The 21283-nt window shown below is 35.9% G+C and overlaps 1 protein-coding gene across 1 annotated transcript in view; it reads right to left on the minus strand.

Moving 5' to 3' along the window:
- Window positions 1–21283, minus strand: part of HDAC9 (histone deacetylase 9) — a 918445-nt gene that overhangs the window by 86131 nt on the left and 811031 nt on the right. The window lies entirely within an intron of this gene.

Raw genomic sequence — 21283 nt, forward strand, 5'->3', positions numbered from 1 at the left:
CCTGTTCTCCACCTATTCATCCTTCCTCTCCACCCCCCAACATTTGCAAATCGATTACTTTTGTCTCAATAGTTTTATCATTCATTTTACAATGTTTACAGTAATTCAAATTTTTAGCTTCTTGTATTAGCCATTCTACAGTACAAGAACATTTTTTTTTCATTTTTCTTCATTCATATAGTACTTATAATATTTAGAATATTTCTAAATCCATAAAAATGTGAAAGAATAATCTTGAATATGGAAGTGCATGCTCTGCAAGCCTGGCTGGACTACTTTCAAACCTGATCTCTGTTCTTCTCTAAAGCATTGTGGTCTTTGTTTGAGAAGAAAGGAATTCTCGGGTGCCTGGGTGGCTCAGTTGGTTAAGCAACTGCCTTCGGCTCAGGTCATGATCCTGGAGTCCCGGGATGGAGTCCCGCATCGGGCTCCCTGCTCGGCAGGGAGTCTGCTTCTCCCTCTGACCCTCCCCCTCTCATGCTCTCTCTCTCCCTCTCATTCTCTCTCTCAAATAAATAAATAAAATATTTAAAAAAAAAAGGAATTCTCAGAATAAAGTTGATAGAACTAAATGAAAGCCTATCAAGTTGTGAAACAACTAGACCCCCAAACCAAACTAAGTTTCTTTCATTTGGAACAATAGAATAATATAATCTTAATCTTTGGAATGCACTGAGATATCCACCCAATAAACTATAACTGTCCAGAACTTCGCAAGAACTTACAATAACACTGGGTGTTATACACAAACAATGAATCATGGAACACTACATCAAAAACTAATGATGTACTGCTCTAGCATTTGAGGTAAGCCAAAAACAAGATTTCACTTCCCCACTACCTTGAAGCACTTTATTGTTGACTCTATCCATTTAGCTACTATTTTGATAGAAGTCAAAATAGTCATTTATAATTACTCTATGTTTCTAAATAGTTGGCAAAAATTATTCTAAAAAGTATTTTAAAATTAGATAAAAACTGTTTTCAAGCATTGAAATATTCCTCACTTTTTCTGGACCTCATGATGATACCAATAAGAGTCTTTTCCATGGGCCACTTAGAAATGAGGATGACCATACTAAACTCCCCACCTTCTTACATGATTACTATAAAAAGAATGCTAAGCTTTCAAAAATGTATAATGCAAAGTTCTGATTTCTAATGCTTAGAAATGTTCAAAGCTAATAGCACATAGTAACTAGTTCCATTCCAGAAAATAAAAATGCAAGAAATACTCATAATACTCAGAGGCAAAAAGGCAAATATTTCTGCTAATCATATTGTTAAATATTCAGAAGTTTTTTCCTATAACTCTAAACCAGGGCTATAGTGAGAAATTAAAACATATAATAATAAATCAAGCCAGTATGCCATATCTTTCATTCTAAAGGTTCCTAACAATTGAGCATTCAAATATCTAAAGCTATTACTGAGTAGATCAAATCACATGGATTTAGAAAAAGAGAGAAAGTCTCAAATCTGATTTAAGCTCATTGTTTCCCTTGGAAATAAAAAAAAGGCTCATAAAATACCAAATTTAGATGGGATAGTAAAAAGTGGAAGGAAAGAATGGAATGAAGTTAATCTTTGATCTCTATCCAAATTCCTCTTTCTTCTACCTACAGGGTTTATTTCCATTCACATGTTACCCATGTGATTTTAAGCCACAGACTGAAGCAGCTGAACTTTTGAGTTATGCATGCACAAAAGATTCAAGTGAAATAAAGAAATGAATTTCTACAAGGCCTGTGCCCTCTCTTCCACTCAAGGATTTCAAGAATAACTTTTTAGTTTTGTTAACCTGAGTTCTACTGTGTCCATTACTGTTGTACATATATACGAGGTATTTAGAAAGCCAAGTACGGCTATTAATGTCAAAGTATTATTTATCAGGACATGTGAGATAAAAGTTTCAGTGGGGTGTGTGTGTGTGTGTGCGTATGTGTGTGTAACATTATTAATAGACATAATCGCAAGTTGTTTTTATGACTTTTTACTCCTATTTTCACAAAAACTCAACCTGCATGTTATAATAAACTTAACCTGAACAGTTGAAAAATTATAGCGAGACCATAACTAGCAATGTTTTTTTCAAGGGGGTTGGAGTGTCCTGAGTGTGAGGGCTATGGGAAAAAGTGATCAAGTAGAAAAACGCATCTATATAACATGCTGCATCTTGGGCCAAGACATCACCAGATAGGGTGATAGAACTAGGTTCTTAAGGTCTACATATACCTTTAGCTTCTGGATTATTTTGGGAGTTTGGGGGTAGAGCTTAGGGAGGAGCCTGTGGAGTAGCAACATGGGCAGGCTCAGGTTAGTTACTGAAATTGGTATATATTCACTGAAAATCAGACTCGACAGTCTTCCCCACTACCTTACTGCACTGACTACAACAGAATTCTGTAAGAAATATTTTTTCAAAGTGAAATTTGGCACCTTATACTCTTTTGAGGAAATCTTCCAGAATGAAGCCTTAACAAAGTACTAACACTACTATACTACTGCTACAACACTAAAGAATCCTGTATGCAGCCTGGTTGTTTCAAAAAGCATTAAATTAATTTAATCTAATCATCATTAAACTACAAGCATGAGAAGGAAGGTACATTGTAACAAGTCATTTCTTTTCACGACCAAACACAGCTGAAGTGGTAACTACCAACAATGAGATGTCACTGAGAAAGAGAACTGCAAGGGCATTTTCAGTTAGAAATCCTGTTCAGTTCTGTTGATTTACTAGAAGCAAATGTAATTTTTTGTTTCTGAAAAGAATTATAAAGTAAGTTGTAAATATGGTCCTGGTTCAAATTATCAGTTTCTATTTGATTTCCTGATATTCTACGGGGTATTACTTCTGGCTATATGTCATATTGTGTCAGCATTTTTACTAGTTCAGAAAAGTTGTTTGAAATGAAAAGTTGCTCAAAGAAGTCTCAACAATTAAACAATATATTTAAAGTGTATTTAATAACCAACTCATAGGTCAAAAAAGGATTCACCCTTCAAAAGTATGTCTCAAACACTTCTAATGTTTCCCAAATAGTTCTCAGAGTATAGTGGTAGTGAAAGGAAACACTAACTAGCTTTATTTTAATTTCCATTAAAAAAAACTGTTTTCAAAACCAAAATTAACTTAAGTTCATTGTAGAAAATTTGGAAAATAATAGAAAATAATGAATAAATAGTAAATAGAATTAAATAGTATTATATGATATATGTTGTTATATATTATATAAACGTATTGTCTAATATTGAATAAATAAAACAATAAATAGTAGTAAAATAATTATATATGATAATAAATCCACAGTCCAACCAACCAAAGATTAGCCAATTCTACTTTTGTGGTATTTCATGTTTGTTGTTTTATTTTAAAAATAAAACAGTATTATCATATTATAATTTTTTTAACTTACAAATATCTATAGTGGGAAAAATTTTATAAGTCCTCTACAATATTATTTTGAATGTATTAATGTACCAATCAATCCTCTGTTTTTAGATATTTCAGTTGTTACTAGGCTTTCAGTTTTATATATAATTGCAAATAATATCCTCTTGTATGGTTAAAGTGGCCACTTCACATTAGCATATTTGAAGCCAGTGTTATTATATATTATTTTATAATGGAAAGAGGCCTGTTCTTTTTACTGTTAACTTTTCTTTTCTTTTTTTTTAACTTTTCTTTATCAGTGATGAGACAGAACATAAATAGTAAAGCATATAAAGGAAAAATGGGAACAAAGTTCCCAAACTCTATATACTTCATTCTTTTAGAACCTAAATGTATTCAGCAATGCCTGTTGTAGATAACTGAAACATTATTATAAAACCCCAGGGAAATGAGAGATACTCCCAGATAGCCTGTTTCTTTTATGAAATTACAAAAACTACTGAATTGGAATTCTCTAGGGAAGTTAAGACAGAGAGAATTCTGGTGTACACTGAAGAGGAACTCTCTCTAACCTACAATTTAGTTACCATTGTTATTTTGCCATCCTGGAATAGATTAGACTCTAGAATCAGCAACCAACTGCAAGAGAAAGTACCTTGGTCATGATTCATTGGATTAATAAAGAAATAGACACACACACACACACACACACACACACACGGCACAAAGTGACTGATTAGACAAGTCATTTTACTTCTACTATTAATGTCTTAACTTTGCTGATGTCAGTCTCCCATTTACTGCCAGTGTTTCTCCATTATTATTTTTCATCTGCTGAGGAAAGCTTCAAGTAAAAAACAAAACAAAAAAAAGGGATGACAGAGGCAATCCTCACCCCCATATCCACTCAGGAGAGGTAGTGGAGTGAAAATAAGAGTAGTGACAGTCTCTTTGAAATACTGACAACCTACTCTGTTATTGATTTATATCATTTTTGTAACTGATATAGTTAAAAAGCCTCAATAACAATTTATTCATTTTTTAACAGTTTAGTTTAATTTGGGCCTGAAATGTTTGTGAAGACTTCATTGCAAATTCAATATCGTAGGGATCAAAGGAGACATACTTTTGTCCCATTTTAATTTGAAATTTAATTTTGCATATCCACTGGCATAATTTCTATAGCTATGTCCAGAAAAGATGACTTAAGAATTCACACACAGTGAAGTATAATTACAAAAACTGTAGCCATTTTCTTCTCTAAAGCCCTTCATCATTAAGTTGCCATATTGTTCTTTGGGAAAATGCAGTCAAACTCAAGTTGAGAGAAAAGTTTGGGTACCATGTGGCTGTCTCATGTATTGTGAGACTCTAGCAGGACTTCAAAGCAGAATCTGATTGTTACAGATGGGAAGAATGCTTTCCACAGAAATACCTTTTTAAGACTCATGGTACTGTAATTCATATGGTAGGCACTTGTGATTCATTCCTGATGATGTTGGGATCATTTAACTCACAAAACCATTGTTGCTACCATAAAATCCTTTCATCTGTAGCCAAAAAGGTTTATTTCATGCAAATGAAAATTTTTCATTAAAGTATTACCTTAATAATGGGCAATGATATATATTTTCTGGTCATGTTTAAAATGTAAATTTATGAACATATTCTGAAGATTCATTTCATGTTAAGATCTTTATTTATTTGACGTCCTAGGACTCTTTCCAAATTCACTGAAACCGGAAATCAATTTTAGAAGAAATATGGAGATTATTATCATTAAATCTTTCAGTTGGCTTATTCTAAGCAGCCCTATAAATATTGCAAATGTTTTAAAGAAGGTACTTTCAACTATTCCAGTCAGTGATGGCCCAGGAGGTGAGTGTATATTCTCAGTATCTTTTGAAAAAAAATGAATAGTTGGTTTATATCTTAAAGTCTGAGACAATAGAATACTTTAATGCCATTATTTCTGAAAAACAAAATTGGAAAACATTTATCCTGAAGAATTCCTGAGAATAAGATGGCAAGAAAGGTTGACTGGCATTTTGACTATCCATCCATCCATCCATCCATCCATCTACCCATCCATCTCTCCATCTATGGTCTACCTACAAATCAACAATTATTTACTAAATTCCTACTATGTGCAATAGTTTTATATATAAATTTGTATTTCAAATAGATATGTGAATCTTAGTTTTTTCACCTGTAAATATAACTAAGGATTAATTATTCTCATGTATTTGAAATGAATATCTAATCATAAAAAGGCACCTCAAAAAAATAAGCACCATACATCAAACAAAGCCTGGCACATAGCAGTTTTTTTTATTATTATGTTATGTTAATCACCATACATAACATCATTAGTTTTTGATGTAGTGTTCCATGATTCACTGTTTGTGTATAACACCCAGTGCTCCATGCAGAACGTGCCCTCTTTAATACCCATCACCAGGCTAACCCATCCCCCCACCCCCTCCCCTCTAGAACCCTCAGTTTGTTTCTCAGAGTCCATCGTCTCTCATGGTTCCTCTCCCCGTCCGATTTCCCCCTCTTCATTCTTCCCCTCCTGCTATCTTCTTCTTTTTTTTTTAAACATATAATGTATTATTTGTTTCAGAGGTACAGGTCTGTGATTCATCAGTCTTACCCAATTCACAGTGCTCACCAGAGCACATACCCTCCCCAATGTCTATCACCCAGCCACCCCATCCCTCCCACCCCCCACCACTCCAGCAACCATCAGTTTGTTTCTTGAGATTAAGAATTCCTCATATCAGTGAGGTCATATGATACATGTCTTTCTCTGATTGACTTATTTTGCTCAGCATAATACCCTCCAGTTCCATCCATGTCGCTGCAAATGGCAAGATTTCATTCCTTTTGATGGCTGCATAATATTCCATTGTATATATATACCACTTCTTCTTTATCCATTCATCTGTCGATGGACATCTTGGCTCTTTCCACAGTTTGGCTATTGTGGACATTGCTGCTATAAACATCGGGGTTCACGTACCCCTTTGGATCCCTACATTTGTATCTTTGGGGTAAATACCCAGTAGTGCAATTGCTAGATCATAGGGTAGCTCTATTTTCAACTTTTTGAGGAACCTCCATCCTGTTTTCCAGAGTGGCTGCACCAGCCTGCATTCCCACCAACAGTGTAGGAGGGTTCCCCTTTCTCTGCATCCCCGCCAACATGTCATTTCCTGACTTGTTAATTTTAGTCATTCTGACTGGTGTGAGGTGGTATCTCATTGAGGTTTTGATTTGGATTTCCCTGATGTCGAGCGATGTTGAACGCTTTTTCATGTGTCTGTTGGCCATTTGGATGTCTTCTTTGGAAAAATGTCTGTTCATGTCTTCTGCCCATTTCTTGATTGGATCATTTGTTCTTTGGGTGTTGAGTTTAAGAAGTTCTTTATAGAATTTGGATACTAGCCCTTTATCTGATATGTCATTTGCAAATATCTTCTCCCATTCTGTCGGTTGTCTTTTGGTTTTGTTGACTGTTTCTTTTGCTGTGCAAAAGCTTTTTATTTTGATGAAGTCCCAATAGTTCATTTTTGCCCTTGCTTCCCTTGCCTTTGGCGATGTCTAGAAAGAAGTTCCTGCGGCTGAGGTCAAAGAGGTTGCTGCCTGTGTTCTCCTTTAGGATTGTGATGGACTCCTCTTACATTGAGGTCTTTCAACCATTTGAAGTCTATTTTTGTGTGTGGTGTAAGGAAATGGTCCAGTTTCATTCTTCTGCATGTGGCTGTCCAATTTCCCCAACACCATTTGTTGAAGAGACTGTCTTTTTTCCGTTGGACATTCTTTCCTGCTTTGTCAAAGATCAGTTGACCATAGAGTTGAGGGTCCATTTCTGGGCTCTCTATTCTGTTCCATTGATCTATGTGTCTGTTTTTGTGCCAGTACCATACTGTCTTGATTATGACAGCTTTGTAATAGAGCTTGAAGTCCAGAATTGTGATGCCACCAGCTTTGCTTTGCTTTTTCAACATTCCTCTGGGTATTCGGGGTCTTTTCTGGTTCCATACAAATTTTAGGATTATTTGTCCCATTTCTTTGAAGAAAATTGATGGTATTTTGATAGGGATTACATTGAATGTGTAGATTGCTCTAGGTAGCATTGACATCATCACAATATTTGTTCTTCCAATCCATGAGCATGGAACGTTTTTCCATTTCTTTGTGTCTTCCTCAATTTCTTTCACGAGCATTTTATAGTTTTCTGAGGACAGATTCTTTGCCTCTTTGGTTAGATTTATTCCTAGGTATCTTATGGTTTTGGGTGCAATTGTAAATGGGATCGACTCCTTAATTTCAACATAGTATTAGAAGTCCTAGCCACAGCAATCAGACAACAAAAAGAAATAAAAGGCATTTGAATTGGCAAAGAAGAAGTCAAACTCTCACTCTTTGCAGATGATATGATACTTTATGTGGAAAACCCAAAAGACTCCACCCCAAAACCGCTAGAACTCACACAGTAATTCAGTAAATTGTCAGGATATAAAATCAATGCACAGAAATCAGTGGCATTCCTATACACCACCACCAAGACACATAGCAGTTTTTAATCTTTTTTTAATATAAGATTTCAATTATGGAATTTTAGATCTAGAAATAAATTTTAAGATTATATATCCAGTCTTTTCATTTTAAGGATGAGGAAACTAAGACCCAGGAAGGTGAATTATAAAGGTAAACAGTTGACAGTAGAGTTGGGGTGGGAACCCAAAGCTCTCAGTGAGTGCATTTCTTACCATTCAGCCAACTCAAAAGATATTAATACTGCCCATATTTTTAGACATGATTTTTAGTTCAAAGGAACTTTAGAAAGAGTTCCTAGACACCAAATTCCTTTTACAAATCATTGCTTTGGTGTGTTCAGTGTAAACAAACCAGAAACATGTGAACTAAATTTCCCTTAAAAAACACAAATATAAAACCAGTGAAGAAAAAAAAAAATCCCTAGAAAATGCTTTTGGACATCATAGGGCCATTTCTTCCTACCCCTCAACAATTTTTTTTTTTTGCCAAACCCCAATTGCAATTTGATTTGCCAATCACTAGTTTTTACTGCTGTTTTCAGTAATGCATCAAACACATGGGATCTATTCTCTCACTGATGCTCATGCACAATTGGCCAAGTGGGATGGAACAAGAGCGGAACAGACTCATGCTAAGCAATGATGATCCCATTACAGTAGTTTTCACTACTCAAATTCAACCTGTATTTATTGAGCACATACTGTAATCATAGCTAGGGAAATACATGGATGAATAACATAGTTCCTGCCCCCAAGGAACTAAGAGGCATGTACAGAGATAAATAAAATTTAACATAGAAAAATATAGTTGTTATAAAATAAACACATTTTTAAATAAAGCTTAATAGATGAAAGATATACATCTGCTTAGAGAAACTCAGAAGATAATGAAATAATATATGTAAAATGCATCCATCCAGTACTTGACACATAGGCAGTATCAGTTAACTATTACTTCCTCACTCTAGGCCATTAGACCTCTTAATTATTTAAAAGCTCTATTAGATAAATAGGCAATATCATCTAGATGGTATCATGTTTGTCATTTATTTAGTTTTTCAATTAGTAAACCTAGTTCTAGAATACTCAATTATGCTGACAAAAGATCATATATATTATAGTTCCAGAAAACAAAATGGGGAATGCAAAAGTAAGTCTGGAGGAGAGGAACTGATATTTCTAGACAATCCTGCTTTTTAAAATTTATTTCAAAACAGTGAATTGCCAACAACTGATTAATACTTACAAATCTAACATACAGCTTGGTACATGGTAGGGTACAGTACTTGTCTATTGATAGAATGAGTGAATTTGGAATGAACATATTCAAGTCTACTTGATTGCATTTAAATTAGTAAGGTAAGCAAAATTCTCAGAATAACCCCAATAACTCTAATGACTCTTGAATCCCCTTCTCTTTGGGTGTGGGTAGAACCTATGCATATTATATACCCTGTGGTATGGCAAAAGGATTTTTAAGTTGAATAAATAAACCAAAAGGGAAATATGGGACAGTGTTGAGCAGAAAGGGGGTGGATATATAACTTAATCACATGAATCCTTTAAAAGCAAAGAGTTTTCTCCAGCTGGTCCCATAAGAGGAAGCTGGAAAGATAGATCTGAATAAGAAGGACTTGATGTACCATTATTGGTTTGAAAATGGAGGGCATCTTGTGGAATGTTGGTAACTTTTAGCCAGCAGGGAAATGGGGACCTCATTTCTATAACTTCAAGAGACTGAATTTCAGCCAGCAACCTGAATGAACTCAGAAGAGGACTGTTCCTTAGAACCTTCAGAATAAGGAGCCAGCTTGGCTGATATATCAGCCTTGTGAGACCTGAAGCAGAGAACTCAGTAGTGTCTCCCTAGATTTGTGACCTACAAAACCATGAAGTAATAAATGGTGGTGTTTTAAGCTACTAAATTTTCACATATCTCTGAATGTACTGCAGGACTAAGAAAGTTGAAACTACAACTATGGCAACTACAACAATTAGACATTCTAAAATATTCACCCTGTGCAGGTCCTTGGACTTTGTAGAGATGTTTCATTCAATCCTCACACCAACCTCATGAGGTAGCTACAAAGAATATAAAACTTTGTATAGAGGAGCAAACAAAGAGAAGTTGAGTAACTTTCTCCAGGTCACAAACTATAATGTAGTGATGTTAGGACTCACCTCAGGCTTTAGAGTCTGAAGCCTTATCCACTGATATTACTGTCTGTTCAAAATAAGTGAAAAAAAAATATTTTTTTTAAAAATAAAGCATGTTTACTTTTCACTTAGAAGATGAGGTAACCAATATGTGTCACCATGTGCCCAAAGTATTCAACTGTCTTCACTAATTCCCCACCTATTTTCTCCAAGTACCAAGTGCTAGTATGCTGAAGAATAAGGTACCTTGACAATGCCTGAACAGTCTATTTTATCTGGGGAAGGTGGGTTGTTGGGAAACAATAAGGTTGTGATGAGTTTTCAGTTTTGATGAGATTCTTCAAATAAAGTCACTGATGTGGATTTCCCTTATTAGCCTGAACCAAAGCCAAAATCTGGGGGTCACTCTATTTAAAAGAACACGAGAACTCCACTCCTGGATGAGCCTGAATTTATGTAGATTAGGGGACCTTTCTCAAGCAGAGACATTTCTAGAATTGTGAACTCTTCTAAAGAATCAAGGGATCTATTAAAGAGGTATGATCACTGGCCACATCTGGTTGGACACTGCAGGGCTTTTCTAATTAATATGTCCTGTATTCAAGGAATTCTGGGAAGTCTTACATGCCTGAAAGAGTGTACAAGTTAGGAGAAGATTCTGAGCACAGAGATAAGCAAGCATGCCACCAGAAAACTTTAGGCTCACTCACATACAGCAGTGAGCTCAAAATACCAGTTACTTAACCACCTGTCATTGACTTTTTACACCTTTCAGGATTAAATTCAAAGCCTTCAAGACATGGTTTCTCTCTCCAGCCCCATCTTCTGCCATTCCCCCACATTTAGTCTTCCCTTGACTTAGAGATTATGATCTATACAATTTGATGAATCAAATGTTGCCCACATTTATGAGCTTCTGCTGATGAAATATCCTGTCCATGTTCAGTCAACTCCTACTCATCTTTGAAATTCAGCACAAGCAGCATCCTAAACCCCATGTGCAATGTAGAATTATTTCCATATGCCCCCTTATACCTATTGATCTTTATATACTCCTTAATTTGTGAGTTAATCCTACCAGGTGTAAATAGGGACCATGTCAATGCCTGACTACCATTGCTTTGTAGAGTGCTAGGCACCCTCATCATGTTAATTAAATGGCTGATATATAAATAGTAGAGAGACATAAAGCTGACTTTATGGACCTGGCTGAAACGTGTATGATAGCTAATTTATATAAATTTACTACAGTGTCGGCTCTGTGATAAATACTTTAAAACTTACTTGATGCTCAATTCCACTCCCCCAAACACACATAGACAAAAGAAGTATTTACCGTTATTGTTACTGTAGACATAACAAAACAAACACAGAGATGTTAGATACATTGTGCAAGGTAAAACAGCACAGGTAGGATTTGAACCCTCTCACTGTGGAGCCCCTGCTCTTAGAATGTAATACCCAACTTTGTGGATTTAGAGTCCAGGATGATACAGGCATACCTTGGAGATACTGTGGGTTTGGTTCTAGATCACTGCAATAAAGTGAGCCAACTGAACTTTTTAGTTTTCCAGTACATATGAGAGTTATTTTTACACTATACTGTAGTCTACTAAGTGTGCAATAGCATTTCATCTAAAAACACAATGTCCATACCTTAATTAAAAATACTTCATTGCCAAAAAATGCTAACGACCAACTGAGCTTTCAGCAAGGCATTACATATTTGCTGGTGGAGGGTCTTGCCTGGATATTGATGGCTGCTGACTGATGGGCATGGTGGTTGCTGAAGGTTGGGTGGTTTGGCGATTTCTTAAAATAAGACAACAGTGAAATTTGCTGCATCGATGGACTCTTCCTTTTGCAAATGGATTTCCCTGCAGCATGTGGTGTTTGATAGCATTTTACCCACAGGAGAACTTCTTTCAAAACTGGAGTCAATCCTCTCTGATCCTGTGGCTGCTTTACCAACTAAGTTTATGTACTATTCTCAATCCTTTGCTGTCATTTCAACAATCTTCACAGCATCCTCACCAGGAGAAGATTCCATCTCAAGAAACCACTTTCTTTGCTCATCCATAAGAAGGAACTCCTCATCCAACAAGTTTTATCATGAGATTGCACCAATTCAGTCCCATCTTCGGGCTCAACATCTAGTTCTAGCTCTCTTGCTATTTCTACCACACCTGTTGTTACTTCCTCCCCTGAAGTCTTGAACCCCTCAGTCTTTCATGAGGGCTGGGGTTGACTTCTTCCAGCCGCCTGTGAATGTTGATATTTTGACCTCTTCCCATGAATCACAATGTTCTTAATGGCATCTAGAGTGGCACAACCTTTCCAGGTTTTCAATTTACACTGCCGAGATCCATCAGAGAAATCACTACCTATGGCAGCTATAGCCTTGTGAAAGATATTTCTTAAACAAGAACACTTGAAAGTTGAAATTACTCCTTGATCCACACGGACTGCAGGATGGATGCTGTGTCAGTAACCATGAAAACAACATTCATCTTGTTGTACATTTCCGTCAGAGCTCTTGGGTGACCAGGTGCACTGTGAATGAGCGGTCATGTTTTGAAAGGAATCTCTTCTTCTGAGCACTAGGTCTCAATAGTGGGCTTAAAGTATTCAGTAAACCATGTTGTAAACAGGTGTGCTGTCAGCCAGGCTTTGTTGTTCCATTTAGAGAGCACAGCTAGAGTAGATTTAGCATAATTCTGAAGGGCTCTAGGATTTTCAGAATGGTAGACGAGCACTGGCTTCAACTCAAAGTCACCCACTGCATTAGCCCCTAACCAGAGACTCAGCCTGTCCTTTGAAGCCTTGAAGCCAGGCATTGATTTCTCCTCTCCAGCTATGAAAGTCCTAGGTGGCATCGCCCTCCAAAAGAAGGCTGTTTTGTGTACATTGAAAATCTACTGTTTAGCGCAGCGACCTTCATTAATTATCTTAGCTACATCTTCTGGATAAGTTGCTGCAGCCTCCACATCAGCACTCGCTGCTCCCCCTTGCACTGTCATGCTATGGAGATGGCCTCTTTCCCTAAACCTCACAAACCAATCTCTGCTAGCTTCAGACTCTTCTGCAGCTTCCTCACCTCCCTCAGCCTTCACAGTACTGAAGAGAGTTAGTCTTGCTGTGGATTAGGCTTTGACTTAAGGGAATGTTGTGGCTGGTGTGATCTTCTATCCAGAGCACTTTTAAAATGTTCTCCATATCAGCACTAAGGCAGTTTCACTTTCTTATCATTCATGTGTTCAGTGGAGTAGCACTTTTAATTTCCTTCAAGAACTTTTCCTTTGCATTCACAACTTGGCCAACAGTTTGGCACAAGAGGCTTAACTGCTGGCTTATCTTGGCTTTCAACATGCCTTCTTAACTATGCTTAATCCTTCTAAGTTTTTGATTTAAAGTGAGAGATGGCAAATCTTCCTTTCACCTGAACACTTGGAGGCCACTGTAGGGTTATTAGTTGTTCCAATTTCAATAATTTTGTGTCTCAGGGAACAGGAAGGCTTGAGGAGAGGGGGAAAGATGGGAGAATGGCCGTGGATGGAGCAGTCAGAACCCATCCAACATTTATCAGTTAAGTTAGCCACCTTATATGGGTGTGGTTCGTGGTGCCCCAAAACAATTACAATAATCACATCAAAGACCTCTGACCACAGATCACCACAACAAATATAATAATAATGAAAAGGCTGAAATATTGTGAGAATTACCAAAATGTGACAGAGAGACATGAAACAAGCATATGCTGTTGGGAAAATGGCATTAATATATTTGACAGTGGGTTGCCACAAATCTTCAATGTGTAATTTCACATTATCTGCTAAGTACATTATAGTGAAACACAATAAAATGAGGTAAGCATGTATTGGAGAGCAATTTTTGGAGAAAAGTAAAGAATTGCAGGGCACTGAAAAATGTTATGCTCTTAAGATACACCTACTATAGAATATCTATTTTCCTTTCTCTAAGAACTTAAAAAAAAAAATACTGTGGCCAGTATAAGTAGAAAATCATTTTCAAAAACTGGTAAGGAGTAATATCTGTGACAGAAGTTCAGGTTCAAAGAAATACAACAGACCAAAGAGAAAAGTCAAGTCTTTCTTGTCACAGACTGTTTTTTACATACTATAATATTTATAATGAATTTCATTAATTTACTTTTATACAAAGTGAAACGAGGGCTTCATTTCAGAAATATTTGTTGAGAAGCTGCTATGTGACAAGAACTGTGCTGGCTAATGAGGATATAGTTTTGAGCACAACAAAGACAGTCCCTATCCTTATATCAGTTATAAACTAATATTAGTGAAAGCTAACATCACCAGGCACAATGCGATATATTTGAAATGCAGTATTATCTCATTTATTCATCATACAACTACCCTAATGGGAGAATGAGTTATAAAGAAATTAACTTGCCCAAACAATATAATCAATGGCAAAACTGTGATAAGAAAGTGGTTTGTTGAATCTGGGACTTGTCCTTTAAACCACTTGCCTGTGTTTAAACCCAAATAATACTGAAGCACTAGTTTAATGTATTAGTGCTATAGCCATAAGCTTATAGACATTTATAGTCCTTGTGTCTGAATATTAATCATCAAATTTTAATGACTGTAACCCTTTTTTTCTTACTGAAGCTTTTATTTACATTCATAAAAACTAATTTTCAGAAAAAGAAATATCTACTTTGATTTTTCTGATATTGTTAATTTGAAAATAAACAAATTACCACGACCACCACCACTATCACTTCCTTCATCCCACCCATACCCACCAAAAAAAATAATAATAATTGCTTTTCAAACTAACCTGTGGAACTAAGCTTGCATTTCAACTTCAGTATAGCATTAATCCATGGCAGTATTCCCCAAATTCTGCTCAGATAATGATGGTCATGGCAATACTTAAAGCTACTATTGCCAAAAAGTTGATCCAGTAGCTCGTCCTACTTGTCTTTGTGGTTACTTCATGGTTATTTTTTTTTTAAACTGGTATTTTCAATGAGCACAGTACCTAACACATAGTACCGAAAGTAATCTCGTTTTTTCTTCAAACAAACAACAAAAACTCCACTACTGAGTCTCAGTGTATACATTTTTCAAACAGATGCCTATAAACAAGATGATAGTTCATCATAAGTATCAGCTAAATTTTAAAGGTTTATTAAATGGTAGAAAACCAAATAATTCTCTTCTAAGGAACAGGAGGACATGTAACTCATTGCCAAAAACATTCCTTGGAATTCCATTTCCCAAATGACCTAGGTTTTTAATTTCAAGACAAAAATACCTGATTTTAAAAGATAAGTATCTACCCTCTGGGCCAAACTGATGATTTCTCATTTTTTCCTACCATAAAGAGAGATTCAGGAACCCTCTAAATTATAGGTTTCAAGCAACCATTTAATTTAGATTAAATTAAACAGCAATTGTATGTTAAATAAATATGAAATTGCTCTGAAGTTATTTGTTAAAGATTAAGAATTCTGTAATACTTGGTTTCTGTTACACATTTGTTTTGCTGATTTTTAAAATAAATTACCATTTAATTGAAATACTTAAAGAACATTTATAAAGGAAAGCAGCATTTAGCAAAACCCATAAGAATCTAATAAGCCCAAAAGAGTAGCTCTTAAAGAAGTAGCCCATTCTCCAACAGTGTGGCAGAAAGTCTGTGGTGTAAACATGGCCAGGATCCTATATAATATTTACAAATTACATGATTAAATTTGCCAATGTGGACCAAAAAAGGTTTCATTTTAAATATCTATTATAAAAAATAATATAAATAAATATCTATTATCAAAGTGGTTTTGGTCTATAGGCTACAGGTCCCATCTGACATTTAAAAAAAAAAAAAACCATTGAATGAACTAAAGGTAGATGAAAATAGGAACTACCTCATATATCCATCATATACTTGAATATAACTATCATCCTTTGGAGAAGAAAATTAAATATTCCAGAGCACAGTGCATCATGGCTTTTATCTTGCATTTTCCCCCCTGTTTTCCCTAGTTGGAGTTGTGGGAAATAAAAAAGGAGCCTTCTTTTGATCATGCTAAAGTGAATTTTAAGGTAGTTTCTTTGTTAATGAGGCTCACTATCCAACTTATGTAAAATACTATACAAACTTCAGCATTGCAAAGACAGAATATTTCAGGGAAGGTGGTGGCATTTTAGGTCAAACACTTCAAGGCACTTAATGGATCTGAAAGATGACAAGACTAGAATATTCAGAGTGAAGTAAGCTGGGGCCAGATTCAGTGTGGGTAGATCAAAGATAAAGAGAAGTTGCCAGGACTTTTAGGATTAGCTGGGTATGTGTAAGAATAAATGGAGGAGCATAATCTGTTGGTAATTCTACAATTATTAGAACTGGGAAGTCATGGACATCTTTCAACAAGAGTCTGTAATGGGATTAGGCAACTGATTTTCAGACTGAAGATATCACAGATGCACCAGGCTAGAAGTCAAACTGGAATGCACTTGGGATATGCAGCTACTGCCCCTCTCTTAAAGTCTCAGTTCAAATTTACCAAAAATAGTTAAAATTTCAAGATCTAGATATTAACAGCCAGACCTAGAGCTTAAAAATGTGGGAATTTTATTATAATGTAACCGGTGGCATTTTTCTTATCCCTGTCATAAGTGTTATAGCTTCAGAAAAAAAAGCAACTGGGTACCCCAAATTACCTAATTAATAATAGATGACAATAGAAATTTAAAGTAACTATTAAAGGAATATGGCTTTTATCATAACCATTATGTCTCAAAAGAGTTGTGTAACTCATCGTACTTTCAACCTTAAATTTATTAAAGAGATATTATTTCTCTGAAGAGATATCCAGATATTCTCTGCCAGCTGCTTAAATCCTCCCAAGACATTTGCTGATTCTTATTGCCTAAAGAATGTTAGTTTCTAGAAAAGATGACCTACTCAGTCCTGTAAAGCATCAGTGACAGCACCAATGTGGTACCACTGATTATGAATTTGGAGAACCTTAATCAACAATTAAAATGGGTATTATCAACTAAATTATAGTTCAAGTTCTCTGATGTGCTGGGTAAAGCAAATTCCCATGTTTATGTTTTTATTTCTCTAAGGATCAAATAAAGGGGTTGGGCTAAGTCAGTATCTCTTAAAGTAAGGTTAACCTCTGGTTAAACATAATCACACAGGTATTTATTAAAATGCAGATTCCTGAGCCTAATTCTCAACCAAGTTAAAAATCCAAATCCCTGGGGTGAGACCCAGACTCTGTATTTAAAGTAAGTCCCTCAACTGAGGTCTAAGTGCTATCTGACTACAAAATCTGAAGGTTCCTTCCCACTCTGCCATTTGGGTTGATCCCTTGATATCTTTTATAATTTTAAGCCTACCAAAAACAAGCAAAACAGATCCAGTTTATTTTGTTTATCAATAAAACAAATAGGTATAAAAATAATAGAGTACATTGGTATTCCAGGTTTGGGCTTCCATGAAATAGTATAGGAGGTAGCATTTCAACCTGCCCTTTCACCTCTTCCCCGCCCTGGGATGCATCCCAACCTCTCTTTTAAGTGCTATCCTCCTTTTCTCACTAGTCCTCATGAAATACACTTTCAAGAAGGGATCTCACACAGTGAATTTATGTCAGTGGGTTATTCAAGAAGCTTTAGATATAAGGGTCTCTGCTCAATATTTAAATATTAATATTTGTAAAACTCATAAAAAAGTGCCATACTCATAATAAGTTAAATAACTGTTAATTCTGGAATTATAAAAGACTTTTTTCTGTATTAGGAAGATTTCTCAAATGGAACCCTGTCCTGGCTCTCCCAAACTATAGTCTTAAAGGAAACTATTTTACTCATATTTAAGATCAAACCTTGTTAGTATCACTTTGGTTACTCTTACAATAAATTATAAAGAGTAAAATGCCAACACAAAGAAATCTTTCTGCTAACGATAAATAGTTCAGGTTATATAGATAATAGGCAGCTCTTTGGAAACAATCATTTGCAAAATGACACATAAGTACCCTTTAGACTTATGTTTCTAAAGATAATAAAATTTTCCCTAAGCACACTGGATTTTCTTTATAATTAGGCCTTTAAATTAATGATGACTTATTAAGTCAAGTATTTATTGAGGGAAGTTTTCTGGGTAGTACTTGCCTCTTTATTACCTACCACTTCAAAGTGCAAGGCTTGATTTGAATAGAGGATCTGAGACACAGTATATTATTGAACAAAAAGACTTGGGCTATGTTCAAACTACCAGAGAACTAGATTTAAGAGGCTGTGATTCTCAATGGAAAACAACTTTTCAGCTCCTGGGATTAAAACAAAGCTTATTAATGGAGAACTCTGGTGAATTCCAACTGTCATCATCACTGAACACATAAGGAAAAGCAGGTTCTTAGGACACTTCATCATTTCATTTGATTCAAATAATCGGGTCTACTGAGGTTTTTGTTTCTGACTGGAAAAACGGAGATATCAGCATCTGTAGGGATAAATGGTCCAACTGGTTGTGTGCAACTACTTTATGCAAGAATATGCTAACTTTTTAGTGTGGGAGAGAAAGGCAATAAATAAAAAGTAATAAGAAGAGGGCTATCTTAGACGAACCATGAGAGACGATAGACTGAAAAACAAACTGAGGGTTCTAGAGGGGAGGGGGGTGGGAGGATGGGTTAGCCTGGTGGTGGGTATTGAGGAGGGCACATTCTGCATGGAGCACTGGGTGTTGTGCACAAACAATGAATCATGGAACACTTCATCTAAAACTAATGATGTAATGTATGGGGATTAACATAAGAATAAAAAAACAAAACAAAACAAAAAAAAAGAAGAAGAAGGCTATCTTAGTGGCTTAATTTAGGGGCAATTTTTAATGATCATGTGAAAAAAGCATGCAACTCGTGTCTATTCTTAGCTTAAACAAATGGAGAAAATTGTATATAAATAGATATCTCATTTAAATACATTAACCTATAGAATATCTCTTGAATGATACTCTGACTTTCTGTATCATTAACCTTTTTTTCTCCCCTGCTTTATCAAACTCTCTTCTTAACTGGCCTTGTACCATCACACTGTTAAGTTCTCCTCCATCCTCTCCTCCTCTGAATCTCCTTGCCAGCTCCTTTAGCTCCTTCACCTGAGAAATATGGGTTCTCCCAACATTCTGCCCTCAACACTCTACCCTCCCTCTGCAAACATCGTCCATCAGTGAATTTTTCACTGTCATAGTTAAATCTATTCACTAAATTAAAGACTGAAATCTCCATCACTACTCTCCTTTTCTATATCTAATTCTCAATCACAAACTGCCAGTAAAGCATTTCTTTGCATATCCCAATCTAATCAACCAGGTCTAAATATTTTATCCATTATCCATCTTCTACAGTTTCTCCTCCAAAAATCCCCTTAACATGTGCAAATTATAATGCTCAAACAACTTGGCTGGTAATCCAGGCCCCCATATGCTATATAGTCAAATTGCTGTTCCTATATAGTTTTTCCTTCCAGAGAGTGCATTGGGTAAAAGATTGGGGAGTTTGAATTCTATTTCTCTCTCTGTCACAGTGTCATCTTGGACATGTACTTTAATGTCCTTGAATCTCCATTTCTTTTTCTGTGAACTGGGGATAATAACACTTGAAGTTATGGTAAATACATGGAAGAATTCACATATCTACTTAAGCACAATGTGAGGACAAAGTAAAGCCCAACAAATGGTTGTAAAGAACAAATGTGATACATTTGCTTGTGTCCCTCTTTCCATCTGCTTTCTCTCCTCCTCTCACTGTGTCTAACTCGTCATTGAAGAGCCAGCTCTACTTGAAGAAATTTCCCTGATCACTACACATTTTGCATACAGAATACCCTTATTCAGATACTGTCTTTTCTTGCATGTATATCTTATTTTATTTTCAACTTAATTGTAAGATGCTGAAGTTTTTTATTTTTTATTTTATTTATCCCAATTTTTGGCATATCAGCCAGTAAGCCAAAACAGTAGTATTTACTGAATAAATCAAATGCCATTGCTTCCCATACTAACTAAAGTCCAAAGGACATTTAGATTTAGCAGTACCTATGCTTAAATTTGAGTTTTCAGTCATGACTGACTGTAAACATTGTCATGTTTGAGCTGGGAGATCAGTGCTTTGTCATTTTCTTTGCTCTTCCCCAGGAATGTAGGAAGATTTCTTATTTGTGAACTTTGAAAGTATTTTAGGTCACCTTTACTGTCTCTTTTCTGTCTACCACATGTGCTCACAGAACTTGTAAGGGAATGTGAAATCTGAAGTGTATTGTCTCCTTCATTCGGGCACTATATAATCTCCAAATGTAACTTAACATGAACAAAGTGTGGACTCTACCCCAGCAATGCTCAGGAAAGCCTCTCAAGGTCCGGAAATAAACATTCTGGGATATTCTGCAGGCCAGATGTGCAGACTACAAGATGGCATGTGGGAAAGGAGAGAAAGAACCCAAGCCCATTAAATCTAGCATATTCCCAGGGTGGCTTACTTTTCTTTTCAAAGGCAGGAAGGGGGAACCCTTTGTTCCTGGCTGTTTTTTGCCCACACTTCCTGGATGTTTGTTAATATCGATTAAAAGAGAAAGACAGGGATAGGTTTAAGAGTAATGGCTCTGATAAGTAGGTAGAAAGCAATCCCTAAACCCAAAGTGTTTATGTGCTTGTTTCTCTCTGAGGTCTAATAGCTTCTATATCCACTTCTATAACCACTTGGTGACATGAAAGAATTCACCAAAATTCTATACCCATTTTACTGTATTATCTTGAGCAAACCATACTGCCACTATGAGATGCTCTGTACTCACTACCTCATTTGTGAAACTAAGAAATTGTTGTAGATGATATTGAAGTTCCTTTGCATATACAAGTCTATCTTAGTGAAGGACTAATCTTTCCCCCTGCATAACAGAGCTCTTCAAGTCAAACTCTAATTACTCTCTTTGGAACTCAAAGAAATGGCTGCCAAATTTCTGGCTGGTGACTGACATTTCATATCCACGCTAGTGCACTTTCAAACACAAACCATTCCGAGCCTTTCTTTGTTCTTTGGAAATGTCTGTTTCCGTCATCCCAAGAAAATGCAAGAACAGCCAAATGCAGGTGTTTGGGCATG

The sequence above is a fragment of the Mirounga angustirostris genome, unplaced genomic scaffold (assembly GCF_029215605.1).
Source record: "Mirounga angustirostris isolate CCGP_5_RB_7025 unplaced genomic scaffold, mMirAng1.0.hap1 SCAF_12, whole genome shotgun sequence".
NCBI lineage: Eukaryota > Metazoa > Chordata > Mammalia > Carnivora > Phocidae > Mirounga > Mirounga angustirostris.